Here is a 16,386-nt window from a genome sequence, read left to right as displayed (position 1 = left end):
CTGCAGAAAAATATTAATCACGTTTCTAAAAGCTGAATATTGTTATCCATTTAATTCCTGGACAAACTAAAAACAATGCTTTCACCTTCAGCTTGGTAATAACAAATCCATTTTGCTAAAATAGACCGCATTAACAGACTTGGCTTACACAGTGACGCAAATGTAGCTCTCTGACAAGCTGAAATAATAAAATGACTATTATACTTATATGACCAGTGACTCTTAACAAAAACTGCACTCAGGTAGAGAATCATAGAATGTGTTTTCTATTCCTGAAATGACACCTTTCCAATGACCTGACAAGTATTCTATTCAATGGTCGGATAATGAAAATTACATCTTTATTGTGGTTGTTCTGGTGTCAGTACATTACCTAGGCCTTCAAAAATGTGTTCAGATTGTTTATTTAATTTATTTTGTCAAAGAAATAAATAAAAAACAAAAGTTTAATTCATTTCTAGGGTACTTTAAAACTCAAATAATATCAAACAAGCCTGCAAGTTAAAAACATCCACAAAAATAAGATGAGGTGACAATGGGGATAAGAGCATCAAATCACAACACGCATACAGTTTCTAAACCACTTATTTCATTGAGTCTTTTTCTAGAGTTTGAAGCAAACCACATTCAGAACAAGCCCCTCACTTGTCTCAGGGATTATTACTGACTAATGGGAAAGTTAAAGAACACAAAATAATATCCATTTTCTGCTAATTTGAAGGTCTGCATAAATTTTGAACTTTTCATTTGCATTGCACACACAAAGAGGCTCATAACTCCCTGATGTAAAGAAAAAAAAAACATGATATGATCTCTGTAAAAAAAATCCTCCTCAGCTAAACTACAAGGCTTTGGGCTGGAGGAAGGAACCAAAGCACCTAAAAGAAACTCAAACAGGAACACAAAATGCAAACTCCACACAAAACACCACACCAGATAATTCAAAGAACACATTTCCACCTTGAGGCAATACTACCACCACCAAATAACATAAGACAATAGGATAATATTGATTCAGCTATTGCTTTTCAGCTCCTTGACTAGTCAGCAGCCAGACAAAATAGGGCTTTAGATATTGTGATCAGATGGTGTTACTTACATGTTCCTCCACTTTTGAACTCAATTTCTTCTGATGCTGCCAAGCGAATACGACTAATTCCACAAAGAGTCAATAGTTGTGCAAGCTTCTTCCAAATGTTGTTTTCTTCTTCGGGTTTGTTGGCTTCTGTGTGTGGTTGCTATTTGAACTTAGAAGCTTGATAATATGAGATGGTTTTGAAGTTTGATGCTCTGCATGTCAAAGGTTTTTGTGTTTTTTTTAATTCCAGATGTGTTTAATTTCTATAAGTATACGAAGAAGAAATGTGATATTACAAGATAGTGTGGAAAAATTAGATGAGAAATGATTTCTTGGAGTCATTGTTGTTTGTAGCAGTTGCACAGATTATAGATATAAGATATACTATCCTCAGTCCTTGCAGCAATTTTTTCCATGTTGAGGACCATATTTCCTCTTTTTTTTTGAGGGGGGGGCAGTGCACAGGTGCAAAAAAATGCTTGGATCTTACTTCATTGGAGATTGGAAGTAATGAAGATGTCAGTTATATTTCTTTCTTACAGGCACAGAACTGTCTGTAAGTGCTTGGTTCTTGATTGCGATTCAAATGAAGACTTAAATTCAGTCAAATGTCTTTCAGTCAGGACACTACATTATATTGACTATGATACTACATCTATCAATCATGACAAATTCATACATATATATATGAATTATATATGTGGTGACTAACCTACCAAAAGATAATGAGATTCTACTCTCCTTTCCTTTCTTAACCCTAATTCAAACTTGTAAGAGAGGAAGAGGCCTTATATGCATACAATCAACCCACCACAATTAAATAAACACAAAATGAACAAAGAAAACAATTAGCTAATGCAGGCAGAGGCTGGGAAGGTGGAGGAGATAAGTTGCAGAACTGTAATAACCAGTGATGGAGTGTTGTATTGAGCACAGAACAGGCAGAATGAATGAACACTGCCTCAGTTATAAAGCAAGCTATTTGTAGGACAAACTGAAGTTGTGAATGATTGGATTGGAGTGTGTGACTGAAAGGAACTGTGAACTGACTCTCTGCTTGTACTTATTTGTTTGATCAACACAGTGAAACAGGCATATTGAAAACACAGAGCTCTGAATCAACCTTTTACATTGTTAATTAATTTTGTTGCGCTACAGCCTCCATATTTATTGTCCCCAACAACCTTATCTAAGGTGTTCATATTCACACCTAAGTTTAAACTGAATGAATCACGTATTGTAAATGTTTTACTCATTTAAGAGGTTTTTTTTTAATTTAGCTTTCTTTGGTAGCATGTGGTTATAACTACATTTATAAGTTACACAAACTAGAATACATTCTTTTGTGAAGACATTGTAGAAGATTGTGATTTTTCTAAAAGCTGTTCCTGCAGTTAGCTTTGGAGCAGCGAATTTAAAGTGTGTTGACCTGATACAGGGCTCAATGTTGAGTCCTCTATAACTCATTGCACAATGGCAGTGTAGCAGACAATTGATTTGACACTGTCTCTGTATTACTACATTTGAGTGTGTCTCCACAGCATCTGTCACTTTAGATAAAGGAGAACATCTTACTAATAACTCAGTCTACTCTACAGCATAGGGAACACCTGTGCCATATAGTTAGTCTATTGACGTGTAACTAGTTTGGGTGCTGTGAAGTGCATTATTTCACAGCTTTAACTGCACAAATAGAAACATGACTGAATGCTTAATATGTCACAGCTAATGTGCTCAACAAAATATTTTTAAAAAACAACCAGTATTGTTCTCACTGCTTCTCCCTGCAAAATCAAGGACTTTTGTGACTTATTCTATGTTGCAAGAATAAGAATTCCGATTTAATTCACTCTTTATTAATTCAACTGGAGCTGAGCATAAACCAGATAAATCCTATAAATTCTTAGTTTTCTATCTACAGACAGCAGGTGTGCTTGCACCCGCAGTCTGCTATGATGCACCATAATGTTTCTACATTAGCCAAGAATAGACAAAACAAACACTGGCACTAAAGCAGCCCTGTCACATTTTTTTGCAATCAATGTAATTTTTCCTACAGGCTTGCAGGAGGAGGGAGAAGCGAGGAGCAGTCTGCAACTTTAGTGCAAGATGCCATGACTTCCTACAAACCAGCCTGGTCTCATAAACAGACGTAGTTATTGCTCATCAAGCTATAGTATAAATGTTTGTATTTTTTTGTGTCATTTCATGCAATGTTCTGTGAGAAGATAAGTTTTACCCTTACTCTGGAACTGATTATGCTTAAATGAGTTGCGTCATCTAAAAAAAATGCTGAAGCTTGTGTAATCACATAAAATGTTTGAGAGTGAAGATTGGTTACATTCTCTAATTTTGTGATAATATTAAGAGTCTTCGTCTATTGCTATCTTCCCCTCTCTTCTCAATTTCAGTCAACGACACTGGATGTTTTATGGATTCCTAGATCATGGATTATTTTCTTGATATATATAAATAAAGGTAATTTACCATTTAAGATAACACTTTTTCTAGTCTAGTTGAGTACTGATATCACTTTTAAACAACAAGACACATTCTCTTATCCACACTTCATACATACTCATGCCACACTTGTTAGTCTATTAAGCCTTACAGGCTGTGCAACACTTTTTTTCTCGCACACTTTCACACACCAATGGATGCATTGAAGGCTGTGTTGGGTTCAGTATCTTGCACTTCAACATGTGGTCTGGAGATTGACCACCTGATTGGCAGACAACCACTCTTCCTCCTGGGCTACAGCTGTCCATTTTCATATTCAACCATGCTGTTATTGAAACACCTCTGAAAAAGTTAATTTCCTTTGCTAAAGCAGACCAATATCTAGGCTGCTTTTAATAGGGGAGTTTCTATAGAATTGTCTTAAATGGATAAAACATTTGTCAGGTTTCATTAGATGTCACAAAATAAGAATAGCACTTCAAAGACTCATTTTATCTACATATGAGGAAGAATCCTCTATTTTTGGTACTGTTGGGGAATCGTTTACTCTTAGAACAACAGTTATCAGCACACTTGGGCAGCAGGTGAGTATCTCTAGATAAGCCATGTGGATCTCCTCCTGTCTCACAGACTCTTTCAGTCACTGTTTGTATTCAAGCCTCTTCATAAGCGGCCGCATTCTGTGATGAGTCTCAAAGGTCTATTCAATGTCCTAAGCATCCCCTACTACACATTTAAAGGTGGTCTAAATGCATATAGCTCTGTTATGCAGATTATATTCAGTGATAACTATTTCTATGATACTCTTTAACTTTCAAAATGGTCCTCTGTGCTTTTGTCAAAGTTTTGCCTTGTCACAATTTAGGTTTGATTCATGTCTTGCCTTGTCATTTCCTGTTTTATTTTGAAACACTAACCGCTCCTCTCGTTTCAGGTACCTTGCCCTTCCTCTTGTGTCAAGTGTCTGGTTGTCTTCCCTGATTCCCAAAGTGTTTCCACCTGTTCCCCATGGCTCCTCTCGTGCTCAGATAGTCTGTGTCTCCCCTCTCTTGTGCCAGTGTGTCTTACCATGAGCCTCACTCGTGCGTCTTTTTCCACAGAATCCATGACCCTGAAGTCGAGCGATATTCCTTCAGAGCTAGTTTGTTTGTAAGTTATTCTTTGTCCATAGATTAGTTCACGGTAAGTTTCATAGTCGGTTTTGTTCCTCCCTTTTGGAGTGATTTTTCTTTGTACCCTTTTCATAGTCACCTCCGTTAGTGGAGCTTTGCGTTCGTTAATGCTAAAGTTTCATAGTTCCTCCTCTAGAGGAGTGATTTTGTGTTTTTGTTCTTAAAGATCTTTGTGTCGCCGTTAAAGGCGTGCTTCTAGTTAATTGTTAAGTTTCACAGTGCCTTTTTTTTTTTCTTAAAGAGAGTGTCTTTTGTTGAAGTCCACCTCAATAGGAGAGCGTGAAGATTTATTTTGTAATCGTTCATAGCCCTTTTATTTTCCTCCTAGAGTGGAGAGGTTTTGATCATTTTTCGTAGCCGCACCGTCCTCAAACATATTTACTGAGGAGCGTTCAGGATTTCACAGCCCTTTCATTTTCTCTGCGTGGAGATCCTCCACCTGCTGTTTACATAAATAAACATTCTTGACTTTGAATCGATCCTGCATCTGTGTCCTGAGGCCTGACATGCCTGAAGTGGCAGGAAAGGATTGTGTCATTTTCTTTGTCCATGAAAACCTTGTATTTGAAATTAAATCATGGTGTTGACCTTGCCCATCATTGGCTCTGTTTCAACATGTACAGTGTAGTTCTTGATTCATTCCTATATTTACAATTCAGGAGTAATCTCTAAATTCAGGCCCATTGAATATGGAGGTGATTATACATGCTCTTATTTAATTCCTTCCAGCTATTGTGCTTATCTGCTCATTTATCTTGGTAAATCAGTTGTGGGTTGTTTGCTCCTAAGCTTTTGACTGGGTCTGTAAAGAGGTCTCATGTTACTCCACTTTTCAGTTCTCTACACTGCTCCCAATTAAACTGATAATTGAATTCATGATTCTTGTGATTACTGTCAGAGCTATGCATGGTCAGGCAGCTGCCTCCATCAGAGACTACATTCAATCGTCCATCACCAGCAGGTCTCTGAGGTCTTTGGATCAGTTTGTTGTGTCTTGCTGGTTGCTTAACTTAACTCTCGCTAGAATGCCATGTTGTAACAAACCCATTTGCTTTGCCAAATGAGCCTTCATGAATATAAAGCTCCTCTTGATGCCTAAGTACTGCTTATTTATTTATTTTTGTTAAAATACTTTACACATATTCATGCTCAACCTGACATGGGGTACATAGGGAAGAGGGAGAACAAAGAAAAAAGAGAAATGATAAGAAAAACAAGAGACAACCAGCTTCTACATCTGTAGAAGGATAAAAAAAAAAATAGTAATTATCCTACGGCCTCTGTAGGAAAACCAGATGAAGAATCATCAGGATTCAGGACCTGCCTTTTATTTGTTATTGTAAAAGATTGTATTAGGTCTGATCTTGACATAAAGAAAGCTACTTCATTTAAATGTTGAATATCTGCTTGAGAGAAATCCATTGGTACTTTAAAACACCACGCTGTGATGACCGAAAGTGGTATTTTACATACTGAATACCATTGAGGTTGAAACAGACAGCACAGTCACACAATCTGCAGCCATGTTAATTTATGTTTTTGTTATTTAATTGAAATGGTTTTTTTTAAAATCAGTTCGATGTCTGACTCCTTATGTGGCAATTTTTATTTTTTTTTGGACACATGAATGACCACAAGCAGCCATTCACTTTATCATAACAAGATATAAACTCTTATTAGTGGTGTCCAACTAAAACATCCACCTTCATGCTCATAAAATATATGAGGTCAGCTTCCGCAGGAAAGTATACATTTGGCCTTGTGTTCTTTAAACGTCACCCATCACATCATAACACCTTAGCTAAAAAAACGCAAATGCACACCAAAAACCTTCTTTTGCTTGTCCTTCAAGCCCCATGCGGCAGTGTCCCACAGATTCTGATCCAGTGCCTGTAACATAGGATACATACTAATATAATTTAATCCAGCCATTAAACCACCATCTTGTAGGATATCAATCAAGGAGAGGAAACCCTCAACATATCTCCTTGGCAACATGTAACATAACCTGTGAAATGTTGCCTTGTTAAGTGTGTAGCACTTCATCATGCTACTCATAAAGAGGATTTATGGATAAATTAATGGTGGTCCAGAAAGTTGATCTCCCAACTGGGATGTGTTTTTAGCAGGAGCTTCTTTTCCCACAAGGAGGGAAATTTAGTCTCGTGCCATATTGTATTAGCCTCTATCTATTAGTAAGAAGTACATTTGGAGCATACATACACCACTGCAAGTGCAGGTGTTTTCCCTCTATCTTGTACAATTTCTTGGCCCAGTTGAATCAATTGTCCCCTAAAAAAAAAGACAAGGTACCAGACTTGTCAAGCACAAGGGTAGTACTCTGTTTTTCTGGGGTTTTTTTATGTTCTGGACCAGATTTACTTGTATGAGTGAGTAATAAATGTGTACTAACCCATTTCTCTTAATTGACTATGTAATCAGCTAAACTGATTATACGTATAAGTACAACCATACAATATACAATAATTTGAAATGACATTTTATATCCAGTGACTATTCTAGTAATGTTTCTGTAAGTGTTATTGAACAATACTGCCCAATCTTGCCATAAATGATAACCTATCAGCTTTTGTCCACACATCTAATATGTAATAGTTTCACAGTCTTGGGTTAAAAACTGTGAGATTTTTGGGGCCACAGACCCGAACACCACACAAGGGTTAAACAAATACAGTGGAATACAAGTACAGGGTAGAATATTTAATTTTTTTCTTTTATATGAATAAGCATTGTTTAAAACATGCTGCCATGGTCTGGTAAATAGGGATGTCATTAATACTGTGATGATTATTCGCTATTCATAAGCAGAAGATGTTATGAGGTCATCTCAATAAAAAGTCTGTGGTCTTTAGTGAGACTACTTCAACAATGAACATAAGAAGGGAGCTTTATAAACACTGATTGGATCGCATGCAGTTGCATTAATAAGAGGCGACCTAATCCAGGTATGTTAGTCCTGAGGCAAAACGATAGGCACATCTTTTAATTAGACAAGGACAAGTTTTTCAGTGAAAGTAAATAGTGAGATACAAAAGGGCCTCAAAAGGTTAGCCTGAAACTTCCTTTCTACCAAGATTCTTCTTACTTTTGTTATTTCATATAGTGTGAAACATGCAGGTAAACTCTCATGGAATGAGGTTGAGCGGAATTTTACCTTTGAAGTATAGATGCTTATGTTGGGACAGATATGAGGCAGTTGACATTGAGTCTTTCTTCCCCACAAAGGTGAGCCTCTAAAATGTTTAAATACATCAGGTTTAGTGAAAGATCACATTTTCTCTAGTTGAAAACAACTATTATTTTTTACTGTAGTGCCATTAAACCCTTCTGATTATAACACTGAATGCCCAATAAGCTCAAACAGGGGTTGAAAAGGGATATCTAAGCTCCCTGCATCCATTATTGTTATGTTTCACACAGCTACTGCACACTTGGCATGGTTATATAAATTGTTATGGCAATGTGAAATTATATTTTGAGGAAAGTCTATGAGGAGTATAGTTATATCCCACAATTTGTATACAGTCAAATCTCATGAATGGCAGATGTCGTGTGCACATTACCACAGTAAATGTATGCAGCTTTGTCCAAGAGTATGTTTAAAGTGATCCTTTGATAACCAGTAATAATCCTGGGATAACAGTTTTTTATCTTATTTCGCAGGGTTTTTTTGTGTGTGTTGTTTAACTTTGAAAAACTGAAATGGTTGGGCAATTAAAATGATCAAAATAAATTTGGTTTCTGAAAATGGAACAACATATTTTCCAACTAAAAAGCCTGATAAGATTGCAGGCAACTGACTTGTCTATATATGGAAGGGAAAACAATTCCTGTTCTTATTGTATTATAGCCTGTGGGAAAGACATCTAAGCTCCTATTGGCACAAGTTAGGTTTCAATCAAGTGTTTTCTGTCAAGTACAATTACTCAATTTTGAGAGATGCTGGCTTCATTTTGGGGGACAAAAGCTGATATAAATAACACGGTACATTCTTGAAAGGCTACAAGTCCATCACCCAACTAACACAGAGAGACAATAAAGCCACTAACAGTCATATTCTCTCCTAGAGACAATTTAGAGTCACCTTTTATCATAAAAAGTATGAATTTGAAACTGCATGGACACATGGAAATTTCAAAGAGATGGCCAGCTGAGGTTCAAACCAGGACCATCTCATTATGAGAGAGAAGAGCAAACCAATTAATTTCATCATCATTTTCTTCACTGCCATGTGGAAATATTACAGAAGACATCTACACAAACTTTACTCCAGCAACATTATACTCTCTTGTTGACTACAAGCACTAGCACTACAATTTTAATGTGTACAACACTGGATAATGTTGCCCCTCTGAAAAAGAAGGTAATCAGTCAGAAGAGGTTGGCTCCTTGGTATAATTCACAGATGCATGCTTTAAAGCAGACTGCAAGAAAGCTGGAGAGACAATGGCGTTCTTCTAATTTAGAAGACTCTCAATTAGTCTGGAAAGATAGTCTAATGAAATATGAGAAAGCTCTTGGTAAAGCTAGAACTGCTCACATGTCAGCATTGATAGAAGAGAATAAGAACAATTCTAGGTTTCTTTTCAGCACTGTAGCCAAACTGACAAAATGTCCGAGCTCTGTTGAGCCATTTATTCCTTTAACTCTCAGCAGTGATTTCTTGAGTCTCTTTACCAATAAAATAGTTTATGTTAGAGTGAAGATGAATATAATCCTTCCAACTATTGTTACTAAGTCATCATCAAGTACAGCAGCTTTATGAGTATCTTTAGAACCTGATTTGTATTTAGATTGTTTCTGTCCAGTCAAACTCTGAGTTAACATTAACAATAGTCTCTTCCAAATCATCAACTTGTATTTTAGACCCAAACCCAACCAGACTGTTCAAGGAAGTTTTCCCAACACTTCCATATTGGAATTGATCAATCTATCTTTGTTGACAGTATATGTACCTCAGACTTTTAACATTGCTGTAATTAAACCTTTACTTAAGAAACCTACTCTTGATTCAGAAGTAATTATCGACCTATATCCAATCTCACTTTTTTGTCTAAAGTTCTTGAAAAAACAGTTGCAGCTCAACTTTGTGATCATTTACATAGAAATAATCTGTTTGAAGAGTTTCAGTCAGGATTCAGAGTGCATCATAACACAGAAACAGCACTGGTGAAACGAGTGGATCTCAGTGCTGCTACATTTAATATGATCGATCACAGCAATCTAAACATGTTATTAGGATTAAAGAAACTGTATTAGGTAAGTATAAGTCATATTTATTTGATAGATTCCAGTTTGTTCATGTAAACGAAATAAAGTTGGTCTCACTTTATACATGCTTCTATTAGGTAACATTATTAGACAGCATGGTATAAATTGGTATAAATAATAATGTAACAAAAGTACAAGAAACCAATTCCTCCTGGACCTGTTCAGGTCCTGAAAAAAAATAGTTGACAGAATTATCAATTGAATATAATTTCATGTTCCTCTTCCGTGTTATGTCTCTATCAACAATAAGAATATATCAAAATGAAAAGCAACACCTTAGAACAGTATACTGGACAGAGAAATAAAAACTAACAAAATGATTAGATGAGATTATTTGTTGAGGGTTGCATTACCATAATAATAGCAATGTAATTAGTAATAACACTTAGAAAGGGGAGGCTGCCACAAGGGTTAGTGACATTTTAATTCCCCCCTTTTTTCCTTTTTTTAACCCAGTGATTAGACAATTTGTGGTTTTGTGAGGCTCACTGCGGCTTTGAATGAGGCTTTTATAGCTTTGTCGAATGAAATAATGTGAACCGCCTATCTGGGTATTTTTGTACGTGCTGGAATTATGAGTTTATTGAAGCTGTAAGATTGCATTTTATTGTTTCTTTCTTTCACCTCTCCCTTTCTCTTGTGGCTCATACCCCATCTGCCCTCAGAGGAAAGTCCTTTTTCATTTCTATTTTACTTCTGTACAGCAAATTTGATCTCGTTTCATTATGCAAATCAATTTAATTCCAGCTAAAACCTGAAGAGAGCGAGTGAGGGAGACTTGAAGATGAATTAGTAAGAGATCAGAAGGAAAGACAACAAAATGCATTTCAAATGAAGCCTTAGATTTCCCTGGATTTAATTTTAATAGATTAAACCTTCAATTTTCTAACTTGGCTCCTTTTTTATCCAACATTCCAAGTTGATTTAGGTTGACACCTGCTTTGCTCTTAAGCAACTGCACTCCTTCCCCAATGTCAGAGGGTGAGAGACTGATGGAGCTTTGGGATAAACTGTCTCAGTGATTACCCTCTGTGTCTTGTACTGTAAGTCAACATTATAAATCTCATCAGATATGGTGGAGCAGTATCAGCCAACTCTAAAAGCCAATTACTTTCTCAATGACCTGGCTCATGTAATATTTACAGCCATATAGTGGGCTCGACTTACTTCAAGTCTATGAAATTGTGTTGCGGAAATAATTAAATTATTACTTAACATTTTCAGGATTGGATGGTATCACATGAAGCTGCAGCACAGCTGCAGCATGCATAGCAACCACTCTGAGAGTAAGCAGAGTTTTCTTTTTCAACATAATATTTTGAGAATGTTTCTTAAAGTTTATTTTCTCATTTTGCACACTGAAGATGTCTTGGATTTCACTTTTTTGAAGTGAGCTTTGATATTTATTTCACATAGACCACACATGCTCTCACAGTCTGACATGTTTACCAATAAAATATCTTCTAAATTGCTGCTCTTTTTCATCCTTTATCAATTTAATTGCTGTGAACAAAGAGTTTACCAACTCTCATGGGGAGATGGTTCCAGTTCCTCTCCACGTGGACCCATCCAATGAGTGTGTGTAGGCTTTAATGAGTGTATGTGTTTGTAAGGAGGTATGTTTAAGTGTGTCCGTATGGGAACACAGATGCAGGGGTGTGTACAAGCTGTCTCAGCTGGCCCCCGTCTATGCCCACTCCAAGCAAAATGCTGCCCATACGCACAAACACACACGCACATGTGCACTCAGCACACATACAACAAATGCCACTGGCAAGGTTATTACTCAGTCTCATGAGTCCTTACAATCCCTCTCTGTTCTCAACTTTTTGATCTATTCCCTTTTTGTATGAAAAATAACAAGGGCGTCATTGCAAATACTTCAGACGAGTCCAGCATGATTGTCGTGCGTGAGGAGGATTTGTATTTTAGCTGAATAAAATAAGCAGGGGATCTGTGCTTTTTTATTTCACATTATATCAGGTTTTTGGAATCTATCAATTCACTTTTCTTCACATAAATAATCTCTGTCAAATGCTGCTTCACACACTTTAGCCTTAAAATTCTTAATGGTGCCACAAGCCTAACAAGAGTCGTACTATGAGCAGTGAATGATATTGCATAAAATTACATTGTTGAAAGTTTCAGTTTTCAGTTCCCTGCCCGTTGTATTTTTTGTTATATTTAAACCCCTCTATTCCGACTTGCGATTCAAGTTTGACCTATAAAATGCCAAGCGGTTTGTCACCAGGACATATTGTACGTGAACTGTGTTTATGGTATTAGTGGCCTCGACTTCAGCCAAGAACAAATGCTGCCAACTCCTGTTTCTTGGCTTTCACTTGACAAGCTTCTCTGCCCAGGGCTTTTAAGTCACCAGAATGTTAAGCTTTCTGATACAGGTAAGGACTTCAGTGGATCACATGCTTGGTATAAACATCATTTTCATGCTGTTGTTATCCTGTTTGACTCACATAGCTGTGTCAACTGCAGACACCTGCAATCAAATTTGTTTAAGTAGAAATCAGCACGTTCTCAAAAGTCTCAAGAGGTAAGGCAAAACAATTGTATTTGCCTTTATGTTTAATTTAATCTCCATTGCAGTATTCAACAAGGTGATTCAAAAGGTTTTATGCAGAATATAGAAATATTAAAAAAGAGAGAGGTACAGTACGATGAAAGTTATTAATGAAAGTCATTCGATGAAGTCCTTTAAATCAATTTGAAATGCAGAGGTGCACAGGAAAGTCATATAGTTTGACTTAAAAGAAGCAGAGGTTGACACAGACCTGTAGGTGTTAAATTGACACTTTTAGGTCCACTTACTGCAGGAAGAATCTAACATCAAGACGTAAAATCAAGATGACCAAATTGGTATTTTTTTCATACTCTTCGACACAACCTATAGGACCAGTCTCTAATTACTGCCCCTACAGAAGGTTGGAGTAAAATACTACAAGTGTTTCCTAATCTCAGATGTTTCTTTTAATAACCCCCAAGTCCTATTAAGGGGAAGTATGTTGGGAGAGTGCTATTATGCAACAGATAAAATAAGTGGTCCTTTCTGGATAGAAGACAGTCTCAATGTACAGAATGTTAGGAGACTGGTATAAAAAGGACTATATAGTTGCAGACATGTATGGATGAAACAAAGATTGTACATTTCCCCACAACATTTTTCAAGCAAATGTTTGGATCAATCGTTTGTAATGATTTAACGGAAACTTATCTAAAAGGCTGATAAGCATTATAATTTTTCTTTGTTTTACATTCATCACAAAAAATGCTCATAATGTCAAAATAAGCAAAGATATAATGACAGTGTTGCCACTGCCTGTTCCAGCATCTGCATAATGCTTACTGTGACGGTGATGCAAACTCTGAGTTTTAGTTATACAGCTGGCTGTGGCTGACCAACAGGTAGACACAAGGGTATAATTTATCTTGTTGGAGACATCTGCTTGAAATAGCTCTCTGCTACCAAAATTGATACCCATAACAACAGTGTGTTCCCAATGGAATACTATAATTATGGAATATACACTCCACATATTGCTCGCTCTCATTACTCAGCATTCAAACTGAAAAAAAATTGCTGTAAATCAACTCTTCTTCGCTTCCAATGGCTAAAACAATCAACAATTAGACCGCTCCATCTTTTGGTTACCCAAAGACTTTGAGCAATTGACTGATGCTATCATCTGATGTAATATTTTAGTTTTAAATACCTTTAAATGCTGCTCCAACCCAAGTGACTCCAGTTTTCCATGAAAGTTTCAGAAAAAAAGCCATTCTTAGCACATGTATCATTAAGATAGAATGGAAAATTTCAATTATTTTGCTGTCGATTATCTTAGTGGAAAAATAACATTCTTGTTATGATTGTTGTATTTGTGGTTGTGGCTGTTGTGTTTTTTTTTTTTTTTTTTCTTGTGCTGGTTTCATTGATCATGGCTGATGTTGTTATCGCACTTAATCTTGTTGGTTTTTCTTATTGTTGGTTGTTTATGTGGTATATGCTGTCATCTAAAAGCTAATGTAAATTTAAATGGGCATTATACCCACAGCTAGCATATGCAGCATTTGGCATTTGTACCGTAAGCTGGTAATGTGAGAAAGCACACGATATGCTACACAATCAATTAACAGTGTTTGTATAACAATGATTTGTATTAAAGCCAGTGGCCAGTGTGAGTGCAGTTATTCTCTCTATGCAGTGAAAAAACAGATAAACAGTCCATTAGCCTTTTACATTTCCAGAGAAAAGTATGAGCTTGCAGAGAGGTGAAAATAAAATTAAATCCTTATCAATATTTTCTCATTTAGGTACATCCTCTAAGTAATAATGAATTGTAACATCATGATGTTTGTAAATAGACCCTGAATTGAAAAGAGTGGACTTCTTCAGCTTCTTCAACTCAACAAATAGGGCTGGTTAAATTACAGACTATTGCCGATCATTAAGATTAAATACGTGGTTCATTATACAGTATCCTCCATATTTTTATTTTTTCTATTTCAAATTACCTTCATAGTACATTTATTTAGTGTGGTTTCATATGTTGGTCTTGATTGAGAGATAGATGACTTTTTAACAAATAGACGAATGTCATTTAACGGTGCCAATGATTTTCAGCCTAAAGCAATTCAAACACTGAAAAAACTACCTCTAATTATGGTCTTTGGAGTTGACTGACCACTTACACACTGGCAATGTATCATTAGTTTACTACTGTTCTCAAACTGTGGGAGTAGCTGTTGCTTTATGATGCAAATGGATTTTTTATGGTGTGCTGATTGATCATCTGCTGCAGAGCAAGAATTCATTGCAGTATGACATCCAAGGTATAACCAAGATTAAATCCTTTGAATAATTGCTTTACAAGCCTCAGTATATGAAAAACTGCAAACTCCATCTTTACTGGCAGCTGCACCTGAGATTCTAACCTCCAAGATTCTGTGTCCTTGCTGTCTTTGTGTTAAAAACTACCTGTAATTGACATGATAAATGCAGTTAAAAGCAATTAACAAAGCATGGTCATTTCTTCTCATCTTTCTTATTCTATCACTTTCTCGATTTTTTTCTTTCTTTCAGTATCTTTCATTTCTCTCATGATCCTTCTTGGTTTTTCTTTAGGTCTTCTGCAGATTCATATCTTAGACTAGAATGATAGCAGATGACATCAGAAATGAATTAGAGAGAGATCAACAAACAGTACATAGAAGTAACTTCATTTTCTGCCTTTGCAAAGCCTCCATGGCTCACTGGCCACTTTGCTTTTATTCTCTCTTTTTTTTTTTGGTTTGTTTCACAGTGAGATTTATAGATGCGTAAAAATAGGGTTGTGAATTTGATTTATCACAACAAAGCTCTTTGGCTTGGATCTATGTGCCACAGTGCCCATAGTCCTCTCTGGAGAACTTCACCTGGCATTCAGCCACCACCCTCTCCATCTCTGCCTCCTGCCTTCTGTGTTTTTATGGTTCTGTGGCACAGAGCTAATTTCAGTCAACTTCTGAAAAGCACTCTGTTACACAATGAAATGGGTCTCTGAAGAGGTCATAATGGAGGGAGTTTCTTGTCGCTGTAAAGTCCTATGTCACAATATTTGTGAGATCTACTGTGTTTAGCAACACATTCACTAATTTTCATAATGTCAACTATCAAGATAACAAATTACTTCTCACAAGGATCAGCAAAGTAATCAATACAGAATAACTTAGAAGGGCAAATAGTCATAATTAAACTGTGTAGCGTGTATTTTGTATAGCTGGGAAAAGATAAAGTATAACACATACCTAAAACCCTCAAAATACTTACTGGTTTTGGAGCTCCTACATCAATGATAAAAGCTGGTGGTGGTGGTGTATAAAACACACAGAAATATCAGAAATGTAACATTTTAGACAAGCAAAAAAGTAATAATTCCAATCTCAAGACAGACAAAAGTAACTGAAAAAAAGCTTTGCTGTGTAAGACTGGCATTTAAACAATAATTATTGTCAAATTTGATACCTTTAAAGCACATAACTCAAATAAACAGAAACCCCAAAGTACACCCTATGCCAGAAATTATGCCAGTCTAAGACCATAAGCCCCTACATGCCTCTAAAAGAGCTGTTGGCACAAGATGTGGTTTGGCATCTTGCATGTTTGCTGTGGAATGATTACACCATGTGTGCAGGCTTGGTGAGTCTCTCAATATTTGAAACATTGAGGTTTCTGGATGTTCCAACAGCACACAAAGATGACTGTTTGATTTCAGTATGAGGACTATAACTACAAACCTAATAGCAAACAGTAGTGCAAGGCTCTACAAGGATGTCCTCCCCATGAATTCAACTACACGTTATTCAAGTAAATATTGAGACAGTGTCAAAGAT

The sequence above is a fragment of the Leuresthes tenuis genome, unplaced genomic scaffold (assembly GCF_036924035.1).
Source record: "Leuresthes tenuis unplaced genomic scaffold, fLeuTen1.0.hap1 SCAF_3, whole genome shotgun sequence".
Lineage (NCBI taxonomy): Eukaryota > Metazoa > Chordata > Actinopteri > Atheriniformes > Atherinopsidae > Leuresthes > Leuresthes tenuis.
This window is presented reverse-complemented; position numbering follows the sequence as displayed.